The sequence below is a fragment of the Pleurodeles waltl genome, chromosome 8, assembly GCF_031143425.1.
Source record: "Pleurodeles waltl isolate 20211129_DDA chromosome 8, aPleWal1.hap1.20221129, whole genome shotgun sequence".
NCBI classification, from domain to species: domain Eukaryota; kingdom Metazoa; phylum Chordata; class Amphibia; order Caudata; family Salamandridae; genus Pleurodeles; species Pleurodeles waltl.
In genome coordinates this window covers 194,366,222-194,384,325 of record NC_090447.1, presented here as the reverse complement: position 1 = coordinate 194,384,325, position 18,104 = coordinate 194,366,222, and the positions used below count along the sequence as shown (strand labels likewise).

Here is an 18,104-nt window from a genome sequence, read left to right as displayed (position 1 = left end):
CCATAACATAATTAAAAATACAGTGCATTTGGAAACATTGGTTGCAATTCATACTTATGAAAAACGTTTCTACTATATAACTGTGTATTGCATCTTTTAGGTTCTTCAAATAGGAGCACAAAGCCATATTGCTTTAGAAAGTAACTGTTGCTTCCTGTGAGAATTGAACCTTGAGCAACATTTTGGAAACATTTTGTTTGAAATACATTTACATTGCAGCTTTTGGCCTAATGTACGAATCCTTTAGCAGTTGCAAACCCTGTGGGTCACAAAATCGTATGATGTGCGACTCTGAAAGAGTCAGATAAGTCCCTTGAAAATTAATAACCCATAATGTTCTGGACCATAGATGAAGGCTAACAACTGACAAACATGAGGCTTGATTCACAAATAGATTAATGTACATAAGTAAGGCGTAAAAAGGAAAACTACTGAAACCGAAGGTAAAATGGTAAGGTTATACTACAACCAGTTGTGCCTGTGGAGGAGTGATTTACACATGTAAAAAATCTGCCACACCTGCCAAATTGTAGGACAAATAAGTGAAATACAGAATAGTAGTTATGAGCAGTCTCCTAGAGTTTAAGGGGATGGTCAGAATTGTGCAGACCAAATGAGGTCAACACCCATATCTTTGTGAGTATTCACACATATTTGCAATGGCTTTCCCAAACTTATGAGCACTTCCAAGCTTACTCTCAAAATAATCGTGGTCAAAATAGTGCATCAACTATGGTCAGATGCTATAAGCAATAGTCTTTATTTTCATGTAGATGTGTGCAAAGAAAATACTTTGTATGGAATTTCCATGGAAACAAAAAGGAAAATATATCTTGCTTCATATCCCTATGCATGCGGACTCTGAGCAGTGGGGTGGTTCTGCACTTGTAGGCTCACGGCAGAAAAGTATGCCACTAGCAAAGGCTGAAGCTAATTTATTTGGAAATCCTGGACCCGACGTATGTCTAGGAGATCTAAGCTGCTTCCAAAGATTTAACACTTCTTTGTGGATGCGGTCCTCAACATGGAGATATTCACATTGTTTTCCATTCATGTCTCATATGCACTGCGGGTGCTGGCTACATGGAGGACCTTCTAATTTTTCATGACCAGTTTGCAGGACCAATTTGCAGAACATAACTGTAATGCTTCACCCATTAGTGTTTTGCAATTCGCAGGATATTTAAAGAAAATGAGACATTCAATGGTAATTATAAACAATTAGATGTGAAATCCACCAGACAAGTATTCTGGAATTTCGTTGAATAGAGTGCATTGCAAGAATGAATAATATTCGAAGTAAGAGGCGAAGAAGAAGATGATGTTATTGCATTGGTCGTTATTGTTGATTTAGGCTGGGGGTACGAGTCTCTCAACCATTTGTATTAGGAGCTAGTGAATGTTTTTGTTTCCCAGGGCACAGGATTTTCATTTAATACTCCACAAGGGTTTTCATTCTCTATCTATAATTGAAGCTATTGGGTCAGGGGCAGATGTGCCTTTCTCCATTGCAAGAATAATTGTGTGCAATCGCCTCTGCCCTTACTTTTTTAAACAAAAGGGATCTGATTTTAATGCATGTAATTTCATTTAATTTCGAATTAGGTTATTCATTCCAGTGTAAGATTGTACATGTTGTGCTTGCTTGTGATTTCAGTGGAGGTCTGTTATTTCGAGCTAATCTTTAGTAGGTTTAATGGTTGTCATTTCCATTTTCCCAGGTACTTCTCATGCAATTGTGCACATATTAAAAGTTTATTCAGAAACCTTATCCCATTTTCTGTAAGTTACTTTATTGCTGACTTCAACAACTATACTGCAGTCGTTATTAACAAAATATACTGCGATATTGGGAACTGATTGATGTCAATTAAAGGGACAAACTATGAACTCTATGTGCCTGTGGGAAAATTGGGTCAGACACATTTGCACCTCAGTTTCCCCAAAATCAATTTTATGAGTCAGATAAGTGCCCTACAAATTCGTAAAGCACAGTGGACCACACATCCGACCGTAAGTTTGCGCACATGCACTAGGGTAAGAGTGCACATTCTATTTACTACCAGTTAGTGCACATTTTAGTAAGTTGTGCCTGACTTACAATATGGTAAAATGTGTGCTTCACTAATTGAAAGCAGTGGTTTTCATTCGTGGATGTTACAGTGCTTACACACATTTTTACAGTGTGGTTGCTTCTCAGAAATTGTTTTATATAGTAACAAATACTCCCGGCTGGAAACGTGCATTGCTGTTTGAAAAGCACCACTTTCATGTTAAGTTACAGTTAAGCATGTGTTTTTACACCACATCATCACTTAGGAAAAACGTAATACAAGTTACATTAACTGATGAAAAAAGTAAGATGTTCCTTTTCTCTAAACAAAAGAGATACAATGTATGTGCAAACTCGGAAAATTAACATATAAACTACAGAAATGTGGCTGTACATTTGTACACAAAGGTGCAAGCAATGTTTGCACATGCAAACAATGACCAAAATTTGACTTCCATGTCACTTCTTGGGGTTGCTAAGCTTACTTTAATACTTCCTGTTTGTTCTAATTAATTAGAAACGAGCGCCCAATTTAATAAATATATCTGAACAAAATGTTACATATTATTATTTAATATAAGCATAAAATCAATGTTTAAAAATATTGTATGATATTCGAACATATGATGGTCCGTTGAATTTGTACTAACTTAAGCAATAACCGGTTTATGCTTATGAGTTGTATTACTGCTGATGGTCCCCTTACTTTTTCGTTTTATTTTTAAATGACTTGTATTAGGTGCTGTTTTGTGTGATAAATACTATCTTTGTCTTTTTTGTTTGATTGTAGGTGATAGACTATTCCTGATTAATCTTGATAAGCAACATTTCAAAAGTTTGGTTGAGACTTTTCAGTTCAAGTTATAGGCTTAGTCAGTTAACAGTAAAACATGTTATTCCACTCTTCATGTTCAGAGTAGTCGTCTTTGACTAGTATTTATAAAATGTGTTTGGGTTGTTCTACATATTTCATGAACCGTTTTCTTTTCCTTAGTCTTAAAATGTCTTAAAAAAATATATTCACTGAAGTTTTAAAAAATTGCTTGTAAACAAGTGACATTCTGCTTAAAATGTGTATGTGTACACTTTTTTTTTATTAATTATACTTTATGGTAAAACTTCTGCCCAGTCACTCTCAAGAAAATTCCTTTAGGACATCAAAGGCTATATTATGGTCTGTGCGATATATTTCGAAACTAAAATGTATTTGTAGTTTTGTAATTGTTCATTGAAGGCAAAATACTTATGGTTTGGTTCGCAACGAAATAGATTTAGACATGCAACCTACTCAACATTAATTTATGGCTGTGCATTACTTACTGCTTTTGGGTTACTCACGTACATTCCAATGCAACTCATGCAATAAATATGGATGTTATATTGTACACATATATTTGTTTAGCCCTGCGATGGAAGTCCTATTGTACGTGTTTGTTTATCCCTACAGATGAATTTCATATTGTATACACTTGTCTGTTTAACTCTACTTGTAATGTGTTGATGTGAAATTGTTAATTGCCCATTTGTGTGTGTGTGTGTGTGTATGTATTGCCAATAGGTTCACTACACAAGCCAAGAATTAGAGACATTGTTTAGCTTTCTTTGCTTTAACAGCACATATTATTCAATTGACCATATATGCTTATAAATGGCAATCTTGGAGGCTTACAAACAAATCCAACAAATAGGTGAGTTTTACTTTATTATCAAAATGGATTTTAGTGTAAACTAGGGAATCTGAAATGTAATGGGAATTCAAATCTTGATTATGAATGAATTGAATGAACTGAGATACTTAATAATTATTTCATTTTCCATAGCCACTCCTTTAACATTCGTCATGAAGCGCTCGTGGGAAATGTACACTAAGCATGATTCTGACCTATGCCTGAAAACAATCTTTGTGAAGCAGATAATGTTTCCAAAATATGGGTTTAGATGGGTTTGTATATGTTGGAAAGTGGTTTATTAGTATGTGCAAGTAGGTGCCCACAGCTAGTAATAATACCACAATTGCAAATATGGTCCAGTCAAAGTAGCAATAAATTAATCCTTTCTCAACCCTTGGTAGCTTGGCTGGTGAGCGGTCAAGCTTAACTTAGGAGATAGGTGTATAAAGCGTTAATATTAACAAAACAGTAAATTATTAAGACATATTGCAGAGGAAGCTCCTGAGATGGAAGGGGAGGGGGAGGATGACCCCTCTAACCTTAGTGATGAGGAATCAGAATGCCCGTCCGGTAATACATTAATAAGGCCCTACCTAGAGCTAGTGGGAGGAGTGGCCCCACCACAGAAGATGCAGAAATGTCCCTCAGGGAGGCGAACTTGAGGCCCAGTTAGCCTATATAGCTCTAGAAGCAGAGAAGTTGGCCCTGGCCAAGAAGAGGTGGGCACGTGAAGAAAGAAGAGATGGTGACACAGGGAAAGATGTCTAGGGGTGGTGGGTTTGACCCAAGGCTGCTCAAAGGAAATGTCGCCAAGTCCCAAGGGGAACATGACATTGATAATAGGCTGACAGCATTTGAGAGAGCCCTTAGAATGAGGAGGGTTAGCTCGCTATATTGGGATACACTCTTCTGGAAGTTGATTCCAGTGGCTGGGAGGGATAGGCTCCCGATCCTAGAGGTGAAGGAGTCTTACTTCCACATGAAACAAAAAGTCAATACTCAGTCCTGGGTTGACTTTTTAGACACCTCAGTTAAGGCATTAGAGGGCTGGATACAGGGTAGCAAGGTAAGTACCTATGAGGGGCCATACAATTTAGTAGTGATGGAGTACATCTTGAGTAATTGTACCTCAGAGAAGTTACAGCAGAATCTGTTTGACTCTAGGTTATCTAGTCCTAGGGACCTGTGCAAGACAGCTGATGAGTGGGTTCAAACCAGGATTTTCAAAAAACACCAGGGGCTTATCAGAAGAAGGGAGGACAGGTCTCCTTCTAGGGAAAGCCCTGGGTAACCCAAGATTAAAAAAGAGCCCTCTAAAGATCATCAAACACCTACTCAAGGATGGGAACCCCGAGCGATTCCACTTCTAAGGGGAAGGGGTATTAGGAGAATCACTTGGATCCTGCAAAGGCAGGGAAATTATTTGACCCTTCAAAGAGAGGTAACTGTTTTGACTGCTCGTAGAAAGGACACGAAAGAGGAGATACTGCCTGCACAAAGAAGCTCACCCCCACTAGTGGGCAGTCCCAGGGGATTGCTAGGGTATATGTGGGAGTAGAAGTTGGCCCAGAGAAGGGGAAGGGATACACAGAGGTAACCTTAGTTTCCGTTGGTGGAGTGGAAGTTGCAGCCCTGCAGTCTTACCTTCAAGCATGAGAAGATCCATGCCTGGAAACAAGAAGAAGACCTGCCCTGCTGAACCCCTGGTCTGCACCCAAAAGGACTGCACTTTAAGGGACTGCATCTGCTGCACATTCTGGGCTTCACAAAAGAGCACTATGCCTGGCTTCTACAGGATTCAGGAGTGGACTCAATGTAAGGTACAAAGGTGGTACCAAGAGTCACCTGCTATAGCTTCTGCTAGAAGAGCCCAGCTGTTCTGCGTACACTTGTCTTTTAAGGATTTGACCAGGAATCTTGTGGGAATTGTCGTCCCAGCTCTCCAAGGAGTGACTCAGAGCTTCTGGAACATTAGCTGATGTTGTGCACCCTTCAGGACCCCCAAAGGACCTTTTGGAAGAAGCTCCAGACATTTTGGACCATTTGGAGAATTTTTGTGAAAAATCTCCATAAGCTGACTAACCTGTCAACGAGAGTCAAGCCGCCGATGTTGAACTGCGACTTGGCCTGAAATTCAGGTTTCCCCTGCTGAAGCTCTGGAGCTCTCCATTCTGGATGGCAAAAAACAAATCTCCAGGAATCACCAAGGCCTCACGCTAAACAAGCCGCCGTCGTCGAACTGCAACCTGGCCTCAACATCGAGGGAAAAAGCTCTCAAAATGTGACTACGTGCGAAGGCAATAACTTGATCAGCCCCAACTACTTATTGTATCTGATCTGCGCTCCATCGCAGTTGACCTAAAACTTTAAGTTAGGCCCAGTCCAGCGCGACCAGATAGCCACAGTTGGTGATTTTCACTTTTTGGAGCTAAAAAGTGCATTTTTACATTTCATCTTTTAAAATTCATATCTCCAGTTCCCTTCATTGGTTTTTTGTCATCTTGGTGTAATTTTAGAGATAAACATATTCTCTATTTTAATAAATTGGTTTTGGATTTTTATTGTTTTTTTATGTCTAACTTATTTGCTGTTTTCATGATATTAGATGCTTTACACACCTATCTCCTAAATTAAGCCTGACTGCTCGTCAGCCAAGCTACTAGGGGTTGATCAAGGATTAATTTATTGAGACTTTGACTGGAACTTACTTGTGATTGTCATGTTATTACTAGCTGTAGGTTCCTACCTGCATCTACAAATAAACCACTTTCCAACAGTATAAAATGTACATGTACAGTTATTAGCTGATGTGCAGTACTTGAATGACCATTTGGTATTTCTACGTGGTATATTATTGCGTTTGCTCAGGTCTTGTGTGTCAGTTATACATACCTCACTAAATGTCTCCCTCCTGTCTCTTTCTTGAAAGGATGTAAAGATACCAAAGATTTATGTGCATGGACTGTGTTGCCCTTCTATGCCAACACATACACAAATAGACCCTAAGACCATACCTCCTAAAATATGTACAAATTAGGTAGCAATATTTGCTCACACTCTCTCAGGTAGTGAGTGTGTGCGCATGAAGTGGGTTTAGAGGGCTCAAAGTCTGACCCACACATCTGCATATATTTGTGTATGTATGTGAAAACAATATGGGGATCATTCTGACCCTGGTGGTCCAAGACCGCCAGGGCCACGAATGACGGAAGCACCGCCAACAAGCTGGCGGTGCTTCCAAGCCCATTCTGACCGCGGCGGTAAAGCCGCGGTCAAAAAACCGGGGCCGGCGGTTTCCCGCCATTTTTGCCCCGGCTGGGCGAATCCGCAAGGGCAGCGCTGCAAGCAGCGCTGCCCTGGGGATTCTGACCCCCTTACCGCCAGCCTGTTTCTGGCGGTTTTCACCACCAGGAAGAGGCTGGCGGTAAGGGGTGTCCTGGGGCCCCTGCACTGCCCATGCCACTGGCATGGGCAGTGCAGGGGCCCCCTAACAGGGCCCCATGAAGCTTTTCACTGTCTGCCTAGCAGACAGTGAAAAGCACGACGGGTGCAACTGCACCCGTCGCACCGCCGCAACACCGCCGGCTCCATTCGGAGCCGGCTCCTGTGTTGCGGCCCCCATTCCCGCTGGGCCGGCCGGCGCTAACTTGGTTAGCGCCCGCCAGCCCAGCAGGAATGTCGGAATGAGGGAAGCGGCATTTTGGCCGCATGGCGGCCAAATGCCGGTTCCCGTCTGGCGGGCGGCTACTGCCGCCCGCCAGGGTTGGAATCAGGCCCTATATCTTTCGTTTAGTTCATGTTCTGTGGTTCATTTTGCTCATCAAATATACCTAACACTTAACATTAAACCACATATTAGCATCACATGATAACAACACACTGCCATACAGCACATTATATCTCACTACTCAATCTACAACACAACTCACCAATACTGAACTCAATCTACATTATCCAATAGCACAACTTCCCACACTCCTGTCTTGCCACAGTACCACGCAGAAGATGTTCCAGCACATCTGTCATCTCCAAAACACCTTATATGTTCCATCAAGAGCCTGGCAAACAACCCTTTAAAGTCTTCAGAACCCACAGTTGACATGCTAGACTGCAACATTCATATGTTAACACATCAGCACACCACACATCCCTTCCCATCTCACATTATTCCATCATAACACCAAGCAGATTTTATGGAATCACACCATATTATCTGGCTCAGTATCAGCACCATCTATCAGTGCTGTACACTGTGGTCAGAAGTGGAGTAGAGTGGAGAAGTGTGGCACAATGGTTAGAGTGGCAGACCCTGATGCAGAAATCTGGCCCAGGACCAGGGTTCAATTCCCTTCTCAGCGGGCCTTAGACCAGATAATTCTTGCTTCGGTGCCTAATATAATTAATGGGTCCCACTCTGTAACTCTGGGCAATAGCTTGGTTCATCTCCACAATGCCCCTGACAGTGCTTGATGCCTGGCTTCACCCTGGGGGTTGCCCAGGAGTGGGTACCTCACAGGGAAAAGCCAGGAGGGGTTCCAAAGCTGTATGCGTATAGTGCCTTGAGACCCTAACGGGTGAGTAGTGTGCTATACAAGTGTTAAGTTTACATTTTAAGTGAGCAACCAATGCATTCCACAAAATACCACAGTGCTACAATAATGCAACCATAAACTGATATCCTGGACACACACAGAAGACCTATTCTTCCGCCAACAAATGAAAACAGTAACCACTCAATATCAAGCATACTCAGCACTTCCCGTTCATAATATACTTTCGCCTGAAGGGCTTTTCATTTCAGGCATACTTAAAGACATCAACCAATACCATGATACACTCACTCATGCACCATGAGTGGTGAGAATGTACCTGCATCCAACAGACTTGGGAGAGTTGAGAAGGAGGAAGACTAAGATAATTCTAAATGGTCAACCCACACACTTACTGCATAACATTAAACCATGGCCAGCAGTCCAATACTAGACCACGAAGAAAGACACACAGATTAAATTTAACACAACTCAGCATCAGTGAGTGCACCCTCACATAACCTTATACCACTAGCATGCAGAACCACACGGATTGCTGATAAGACTCAAAAACAGCATCCTAAAAGAGACTTTTGTGTTGATAACACATAGGTAGAAATTAAACACATTGGAAACTGAGAGCAACTAGACAGCCAGAGCAAGAAAGAGGACTGCTTACAAAACCTCAGTATGAGGTACAAGAGACATTCCTGAGATCTTATGCCCATATTGATTTCTTGAGAAGAAAATACATTTCATTGGCTGTACGTGCAAGCAGACACAGGATGACCGTGTAGTATCACACAGTGTCATCCCCAAGGGGAATGCCATTCTTTACCAACAATCCAGCACTAGAACACTATCATTTATGGTGCTTTGGAAATTGTGGATGTTGTAAGACTCATGACTCTGTAACATAACATAGTTCTACCCAAATATGTTTAATTGCAATTCTCAGTGCAATATGATTGCCAGTGATATATACACACTATTATCATACCTAATATGATATTTATGTAGTTGTCTGTTGTAATATGCTGTTGATTGTTGCACATTAACGAATCCTGGTTTATCACACATGCATACAGTCATCCACCCTTCAACCAGGTGTTTTAATTTTCATGATGTCTTAGAAGAAATCACATTATCAAATATTGTAAGCAGTGAAGCCATAGGCCATCGACCATCGGAACACATGATGTCTTTGTTTCCGTCTAATGAATGTTTTCTCTTGGGACCTATCGCACCATGGTAGTTTTCAGTAATACCGAGGAACAGATTATACAAACTGCACAACTGTTGGGCAATGTTACTGTCGGACTTTTTGCCTTATGCAGGGTCATCCCCAGTCTTTTTGCCTCCTTCCTCCTGGTTTCTCTGACCTCTGAGCACTTTATCACTGCTGACCAGTGCTAAAGTGCAGGTGCTCTCCCATCTAAAGTTGGTATGATTGGCTTATACCTAATTGGCATATTTAATTTACCTATAAGTCCCTTGTACAGTGGTATCTCTATACCCAGGGCCCGTAAATTAAATACTACTTGTGGGTCTTCAGCGCTGCTTGCGCCACCCACTGAAGTAGACTTTCAAACCTGTCTCAGGCCTGCTAGCGCAGGGCCTGTGTGCGCAGTTTTCTGCCACAGGGACCTGGCATCTAAACTTACTTGCCAGGCCCAGAACTCCCCTTTTACTACATGTAAGTCACCCCTAAGGTACGCCCTAGCAACCCCTATGGGCAGGGTGCCATGTATGTAGAAAGGCAGGACATGTGCCAAGTTGCGTGGCCTGTCCTGGTAGTGACAAACAGCCTAACTGGTGTCTCACTGCTGTGAGTGCTGCCTTCTCATAGGATTGCATTAGAAATGCCCTGCCTTATGTGTAAGGGGTATTGTCTGATTTATGAGGGGTAGCGTAGGCGTGTTTGGTATGGTTGTGATGGTGATAATAAATGCTGCTTACTGGTGTGGGTGTATTTTTTATTACTATTACAGAAATGCCACTTCTAGAAAGTGTGCATTTATCTGTGCTTATGACTCTGGTGATTTGCAGCTTGACTCCAATCCACGTCTGGGCAGAGTGACAGTTGGGGCTTTGTGCATACTTTTCAGACAGCCTGTACACAGGGAGGGTGGAAGTGTCACAGAGGTGCATCTGCATACTGAATAGTCTTCCTGGGCTGAGAGAAGGGCGAGGCGGGGCACACCTGCATTTGTAAAGACTGTGCCCTGGCCTCACACAATAGGGTTGTTAACCCCCCACTGATGTTTGGAGCCTGTGCTGAAAGGAGAGAGGGGGCACTCCCAGAACCAGTTGTAACTGGCTGGAACCTCCTCTCCCTACCATTGTAAAACACTGTAAGAACTGACTATAAGTACAGGGGAATTTTCCCCACAATTTGAACACTCTTGGAAATTGAACCTGGACACAAGACGCTGCTGAATGGACTCACCAGGTAACCGCCTTGGACTGCTGCTGCTGTGCTAACCTGTGACCTGCCTGGTCACTAGGAGGAACTGCCATCATCTGCACCCCTTTTGCTGGCCTGTAGCTGGACCCACCAGCCTTGTGCTCCTTCCTGCTTCATTGTTCCCAGGGGCAGGGTGCTGTGGCCCCTGACCCCTGTAACTTTTCCCTGCACGAGGAGTGCTGCCTTGATGTCCCCTTTGTGCTGAGAGAGCGCTCTTCTCTGCCCTCAGGCACTTCGAGGCACCTGTTTCATGCTGGAATCACCGCCGCAACCCGGGCTATAAGTATGGCCTTAGCGCTTAGAAAAGCGCTTCCTGGATGGCCCCCAGTAATCACGGTCCCCAGAGGGGCCCGTCAATGGTCTAGAGGAGGTGCGTGCCGCCCTCTTCTCCTCAAAAGGATGTCAGAGGCCCCCATTTTGCGCATAGGAGCGCCGGGGGCCCCATTGTTCATCATCTAGGCACTGGAGGTGCCTTCATCAAGTCAGGTACTTCTAAGTGACAATATATATACCACAAGTTCTTACTAGAGACTTTATTGCATTATATGTTGCCTACCTGATCTATGATGTTTTTATACATGTATGCAAATGTTCCTTTTATGGGCATGACTTGCTAATATGTTTCCCTAACTTGCCATATGTTTTCTAATGTTCCTACTATGGGCGTTTTATGATATTCTTATGACAAGTGTTCTAATGTGATAACGTGTTTCCTGACTACTGCTTATGTTGCAGAATACCGAGTAACCTGTGTGTTATGTGTGACTACTGCTAATTTGCAGAGTAACTAATGTGTAACGTTCTGACAACTGCTAAGGTAGCAGGATAGTACTGATATGTGATGTTTGGTCTGATAATTGCGTTGTGTACAATACAGTATATTTTCATATAATCTGGTGTTGTGTTTCCTTTGTGGTGGGGATATTGCGACACATGTGTTGTGTGTGTTGTGCATACGCTTTACACATTGCCTCCGGGTTAAGCCTGACTGCTCGTGCCAAGCTACCAAGGGGGTGAGCAGGGGTTATCTTGGACGTGTAACTCACTTGCCCTGACTAGAGTGGGTAAGTTCTGCCTGGCTGAGGTCCATACCCTAGCCAACCAGAAACCCCATTTTTAACATTGGTTGTCAGCGGTGAGGATAGGACTTGCGCTCGCACAATACCATTGTGACTCGTTATTTCACTACAAGGATTGCGTTTAGACCATCGCATGTTTGGCTTCTCTTAACTTTCTCTCTTTGGTCATTTTTCCTGTTTTCAGTTCTCACACTTGGGTATTGTGGTTGTCACATTTGAGTTATTTGTACCTTTTCAAGATGGGGCTTACCTTTGATTTAGAGGACCTGCCGTTTTACACGCAGGAGGAATTAGAGAGGTTCTGTAGAGAGAGAGGGCTGCCTGTAGAAGGGGACCTCAGGAGATCTCTGAATTTCCTCGAAAGGTTTGTGACATATACCCAGGGAGGGAGTGTGCTTAGGGGGTACCCAGAGGATCCTGAGTGTAGCGAGGGTTCCCAATGGGAGTGCTCCCAGACCTCATCCCTAGAGAGTGGTAGAGAGACTGATCAGGAGGGTGAGAATGACCGGTTAGGAACGCCGGTTGACAGGGAAGGCCCCAGTGATAGGGAGTCTCTTGCTGGGTCCAGTGTAAGAAGCAGGGCTACCTCTCATTCCTTGACGCCTGATGAGCTAAGAGATAGGCGGGAAGAGAGGGACCTGAAGTTGCAGTTAGCGTGCCTAGCTGTTGAGGAGAGAAGGGCTGAGGTCGAGAAGGCCTTAGTACAGGAGAGAATGGCAGAGGCAGAGAGGGCCTTTGCCAGAGAAAGACTCGCTCTAGAGCGCAGTCTGAAGGTTCTGGACTCACCAGCGCTGCAGGTGGAGTCCAGTGGTGGCAGCAATGTAGAGTGTTGTAGCAAAGATGTTCCTCACATACCCATAGATCTGGTACCTAGGTTCCAAGAGGGGGGTGACATACGTCAGTGGTTAAAGGAATATGAGAGGGCTCTGGTAGAGCGCAGGATCCCTGAGAAGGATTGGGGAACTGGCCTAGGGAGCTTTATTCCTGAGGAGGGGAGGGATGCCCTACTGACTCTAGAAGAGAATAACAGGGAGGGGTACTCCACTGTAAAAAAATGCACTGGTTGTGAAGTATGGTTTTTCCCCTGAGGAATACAGAAAATGGTTTGGGGGGGGTAAGAAACTGTCCCACCAGTCTTGGGAGGAGTTTGTGGAGGATTGCTGCATTGCACTAGATGGATGGGTGAAGGATAGCACAGTAAACAATTTTGAAGGGCTGTTTAATCTGATTGTCAGAGAGCACCTGCTTCGTTGTTGTTATTCAGAGTTACACCAACACTTGTCAGTGTGTGAGCTTTCTGACCCCAGGGAGCTTGCAAAGGAGGCAGACTTCAGGTTGCGTACCAGAGGGTCTGGTGTGGCATTAGGGGGTGTTCCTAATGAGAGGGGTCTAGGTGTTTCCCAACCAGGTGTGGTGGGAAAGGCTTGTGTCCCAGGTAGGTCCCAGTGTATTGGGGCGGGTAAGGCACCCCATGTCCAGTCTCAGAGGAGAGGGAATGGGGTTGGGCTGAGGCCCAGGGTACCCGAGCTCCAGTCCCAGGTCCTGGAGGGTTCCATGAGTGAACGCCAGGAGGTGAGCCTAGCCTGTGCAGTAGGGCCAGCTGTTCAGAAGGATCCCATTTTGTCATTAGGACTTGGGCGGGTGGCTGGTGATAGCGTTCCGCCGGTCCTGGTATCTGGTAGTCTCGCTCTACAGCGGAGGAGGTGGAAATCCAGCCATAGGGTTGAGAGGGGGCTGCGGGCCCCAGTGGAGAATCTGGAGGGTCAGGAGTCAGCTCTGAGAGCAGAGCCCCCCAGGAATGACCTTGGTGAGACCTTTTCTGGGCTAGGGGGGATCCAGACTCTGTCAGATGGGCAGAGGTCAGGAGACCTGTGCCAGCCAGACTCTTGTGTGGCCCTTGGGGAAGGTCTTTCCCTGGTGGGGGGTAGGTGTGCCCCCCAGGAAGTCCTGGTGCGCCAGGCAACGATTCAACCACAGGGTGGTGACTCTGGGTTGGATGATCAGGTTCAGGGGGTAAACTCTGACCTGATGGGGAGTAGGTGTGCTCCCAAGGAAGTCCTGGTGCGCCAGGCAGTGGTTCAACCGCAGGGTAGTGACTCTGGGTTGGATTGCCAGATTCAGGGGGTAACCTCTGATCTGGTAGGGGGTAGATGTACTCCCAAGGAAGTCCTGGTTCGCTGGGCAATGGTCCAGTCTAAGGGTGTCATCCCTGCACTATATAGACAGGTTCAGGGGGTAAACTCTGACCTGGTTGGGGGGGCGGTTAGTGTGCTCACCCCCCTGTGAAACTTCTGGTGGCTTCTCCCGAGGTGGGGAGATGCAGGACTCGAAGTGGGGTTCAGGGAGGGGGAAGCCCGCCCCGGACCCCGGTGCAACCCAAGGGTGTCGTCCCTAGGTTGGGTGGTCAGTCGCCAGGTGGTGATCCTGGGCTGGCGAGAGAGTTGTGCAGGGCTGCTGTACCCAGCGCCCTGGCAAGTGTGGATTCTGGTGATACCCCTCCGAGGAGAGGAGGGTGGGATCCTAGACGGAGGGGTAGAGGGAGGAGAGCCTCGCCTCTAGCCCCTGTAGAACCTATGGGTGCGGACCCTAGGTTGGTGGATCAGTGGCAGGGTAGAGCCCCTGAACTGATTGGAAATGGAGTGCAGACAGGTTGCTTTGCACCTGGGGCTACCACCCCCCACTTGTTATGGTTTCAGAGACCAGAGGCTCCTAGATGGCCTGGGGCCTGGTTCTGGCCATTGGCAGCTAGAGAACCCCCGTGGGTTGGTCTAGGCAGCTTGGGAAGCATTGACAGAGAGATCCAAGTGGAGTCAGGAAGGCGTAGAACTAGAACATGCCCCTGCTGTTGTGGGCCTGGGTCCTTGTTCTATCGCCCCAATCAGGGAAGTACATCAAGGTATTGATTGTTCTCCCCTGGCTTTTGGCTGGTAGGGGGTTGTGTTGGACTTTTTGCCTTACGCAGGGTCATCCCCAGTCTTTTTGTCTCCTTCCTCCTGGTTTTTCTGACCTCTCGCTGTTGGCTCTAGGACTCTGAGCACTTTATCACTGCTGACCAGTGCTAAAGTGCAGGTGCTCTCCCATCTAAAGTTGGTATGATTGGCTTATACCTAATTGGCATATTTAATTTACCTATAAGTCCCTTCTACAGTGGTATCTCTATACCCAGGGCCTGTAAATTAAATACTACTTGTGGGCCTGCAGCGCTGCTTGCGCCACCCACTGAAGTAGACTTTCAAACCTGTCTCAGGCCTGCTAGCGCAGGGCACGTGTGCGCAGTTTTCTGCCACAGGGACCTGGCATCTAAACTTACTTGCCAGGCCCAGAACTCCCCTTTTACTACATGTAAGTCACCCCTAAGGTACGCCCTAGCTACCCCTATGGGCCGGGTGCCATGTCTGTAGAAAGGCAGGACATGTGCCAAGTTGCGTGGCCTGTCCTGGTAGTGACAAACAGCCTAACTGGTGTCTCACTGCTGTGAGTGCTGCCTTCTCATAGGATTGCATTAGAAATGCCCTGCCGTATGGGTAAGGGGTATTGTCTGATTTATGAGGGGTAGCGTAGGCGTGTTTGGTATGGTTGTGATGGTGATAATAAATGCTGCTTACTGGTGTGGGTGTATTTTTTATTACTATTACAGAAATGCCACTTCTAGAAAGTGTGCATTTATCTGTGCTTATGACTCTGGTGATTTGCAGCTTGACTCCAATCCACATCTGGGCAGAGTGACAGTTGGGGCATTGTGCATACTTTTCAGACAGCCTGTACACAGGGAGGGTGGAGGTGTCACAGAGGTGCATCTGCATACTGAATAGTCTTCCTGGGCTGAGAGAAGGGAGAGGCGGGGCACACCTGCATTTGTAAAGACTGTGCCCTGGCCTCACACAATAGGGTCGTTAACCCCCCACTGATGTTTGAAGCCTGTGCTGAAAGGAGAGAGGGGGCACTCCCAGAACCAGTTGTAACTGGATGGAACCTCCTCTCCCTACCATTGTAAAACACTGTAAGAACTGACTATAAGTACAGGGGAATTTTCCCCACAATTTGAACACTCTTGGAAATTGAACCTGGACACAAGACGCTGCTGAATGGACTCACCAGGAAACCGCCTTGGACTGCTGCTGCTGTGCTAACCTGTGACCTGCCTGGTCACTAGGAGGAACTGCCATCATCTGCACCCCTTTTGCTGGCCTGTAGCTGGACCCACCAGCCTTGTGCTCCTTCCTGCTTCATTGTTCCCAGGTGCAGGGTGCCGTGGCCCCTGACCCCTGTAACTTTTCCCTGCACGAGGAGTGCTGCCTTGATATCCCCTTCGCGCTGAGAGAGCGCTCTTCTGTGCCCTCAGGCACTTCGAGGCACCTGTTTCATGCTGGAATCACCGCCGCAACCCGGGCTATAAGTATGGCCTTAGCGCTTTGAAAAGCGCTTCCTGGATGGCCCCCAGTAATCACGGTCCCCGGAGGGGCCCGTCAATGGTCTAGAGGAGGTGCGTGCCGCCCTCTTCTCCTCAAAAGGATGTCAGAGGCCTCCATTGTGCGCATAGGAGCGCCGGGGGCCCCATTGTGCATCATCTAGGCACTGGAGGTGCCTTCATCAAGTCAGGTACTTCTAAGTGACAATATATATACCACAAGTTCTTACTAGAGACTTTATTGCATTATATATTGCCTACCTGTTCTATGATGTTTTTATACATGTATGCAAATGTTCCTCTTATGTGCATGACTTGCTAATATGTTTCCCTAACTTGCCATATGTTTTCTAATGTTCCTATTATGGGCGTTTTATGATATTCTTATGACAAGTGTTCTAATGTGATAACGTGTTTCCTGACTACTGCTTATGTTGCAGAATACCGAGTAACCTGTGTGTTATGTGTGACTACTGCTAATTTGCAGAGTAACTAATGTGTAACGTTCTGACAACTGCTAAGGTAGCAGGATAGTACTGATATGTGATGTTTGGTCTGATAATTGCGTTGTGTACCATACAGTATATTTTCATATAATCTGGTGTTGTGTTTCCTTTGTGGTGGGGATATTGCGTCACATGTGTTGTGTGTGTTGTGCATACGCTTTACACATTGCCTCCAGGTTAAGCCTGACTGCTCGTGCCAAGCTACTAAGGGGGTGAGCAGGGGTTATCTTGGACGTGTAAGTCCCTTGCCCTGACTAGAGTAGGTAAGTTCTGCCTGGCTGAGGTGCATACCCTAGCCAACCAGAAACCCCATTTCTAACAGTTACTTAATTATTTGAACAAACAGGGAATGAATTGCAGCATTACACAAAAAAGACTAGATAAAAAATATAATTTCTGCACTGGTTACTCAATGTGAACATTGTTTTTCATTCGATCGGTACAAGTGATGGAGAAAAATGTAACCAACTCTGTAGAACATGTTCAAACATTAGTAGTGTCTATGTAATCCACACCCCAATAGTACTCTGTTGAGAATACTACATTGCTTGCAAATATCCATACACCAATTCTGTGTACCAACTCCAAAAGAGTTCCACCATCTTGAGCCATAATTATAAAAATGTGACATCTACTTTCCTACTTTAAGTTTGTAAATCGTGGCTCCAGTTCCTCCAATACACTTTCTGATCCGTTTTCCAGCCCTGGGACTGTTGGCTTGACTTCCGTATGTGAATCCAAACTCCTGTGTGCCATACCAATCTGTCTTTCAAAATACATTAGCCTAATGTTCAGCTTTGTTCTGGGCCAACAGTGCAATTATTTCTATTGTGAAAAACGATGGTGTCACGTACAGCACGCTGGGCTGTGAAGTCATTCATCTCCCTGTCACACTACCTAAACACGCACAAGAGGTGTCTGAAGCTGAATTTCACCACAGAGACCTACTTTACAAAAGTTACACTTTTTTACCCACCTTTGCAAGTTTTCACACCAAAAACGTGTGACATTTGAAATTTTAGGTTAGGAAACTAAAATGGACATCTCCTGTAGGTTAAGATAAAAACCGACGTACTAATCGTTGAGAACAAATAGACAGAAAAACAGATGGGGGGAAATTAATAGTCATTGAAGAGGTTGGGGAAGTCTCTTTATTTTAAACACCTTGGACCAAATTTATCGAAGGAGATGTTTTAGTGCACAGTAGGAAACTATTTTTGTACTGCCTATTTTATTGATCTCCCAGAATTGTTGTACTGCTAAGGTGTTGAGCAAACCGGGATGAAAATAAAAGCTGAGGAGCAGGTCAAAGTATAGTCATTCCTTATATATATGCATGATCATGAGACGTGGATCCTCATTCAACTACAGGCACTGGAGCAAGAAATAAAC

General features: G+C 45.1%; 1 protein-coding gene across 5 annotated transcripts in view; it reads right to left on the bottom strand.

Moving 5' to 3' along the window:
- The window catches only part of GRIK1 (glutamate ionotropic receptor kainate type subunit 1), a 990,817-nt gene that overhangs the window by 583,453 nt on the left and 389,260 nt on the right, over nucleotides 1-18,104 (bottom strand). The gene's annotated exons all lie outside the window — the stretch shown is intronic.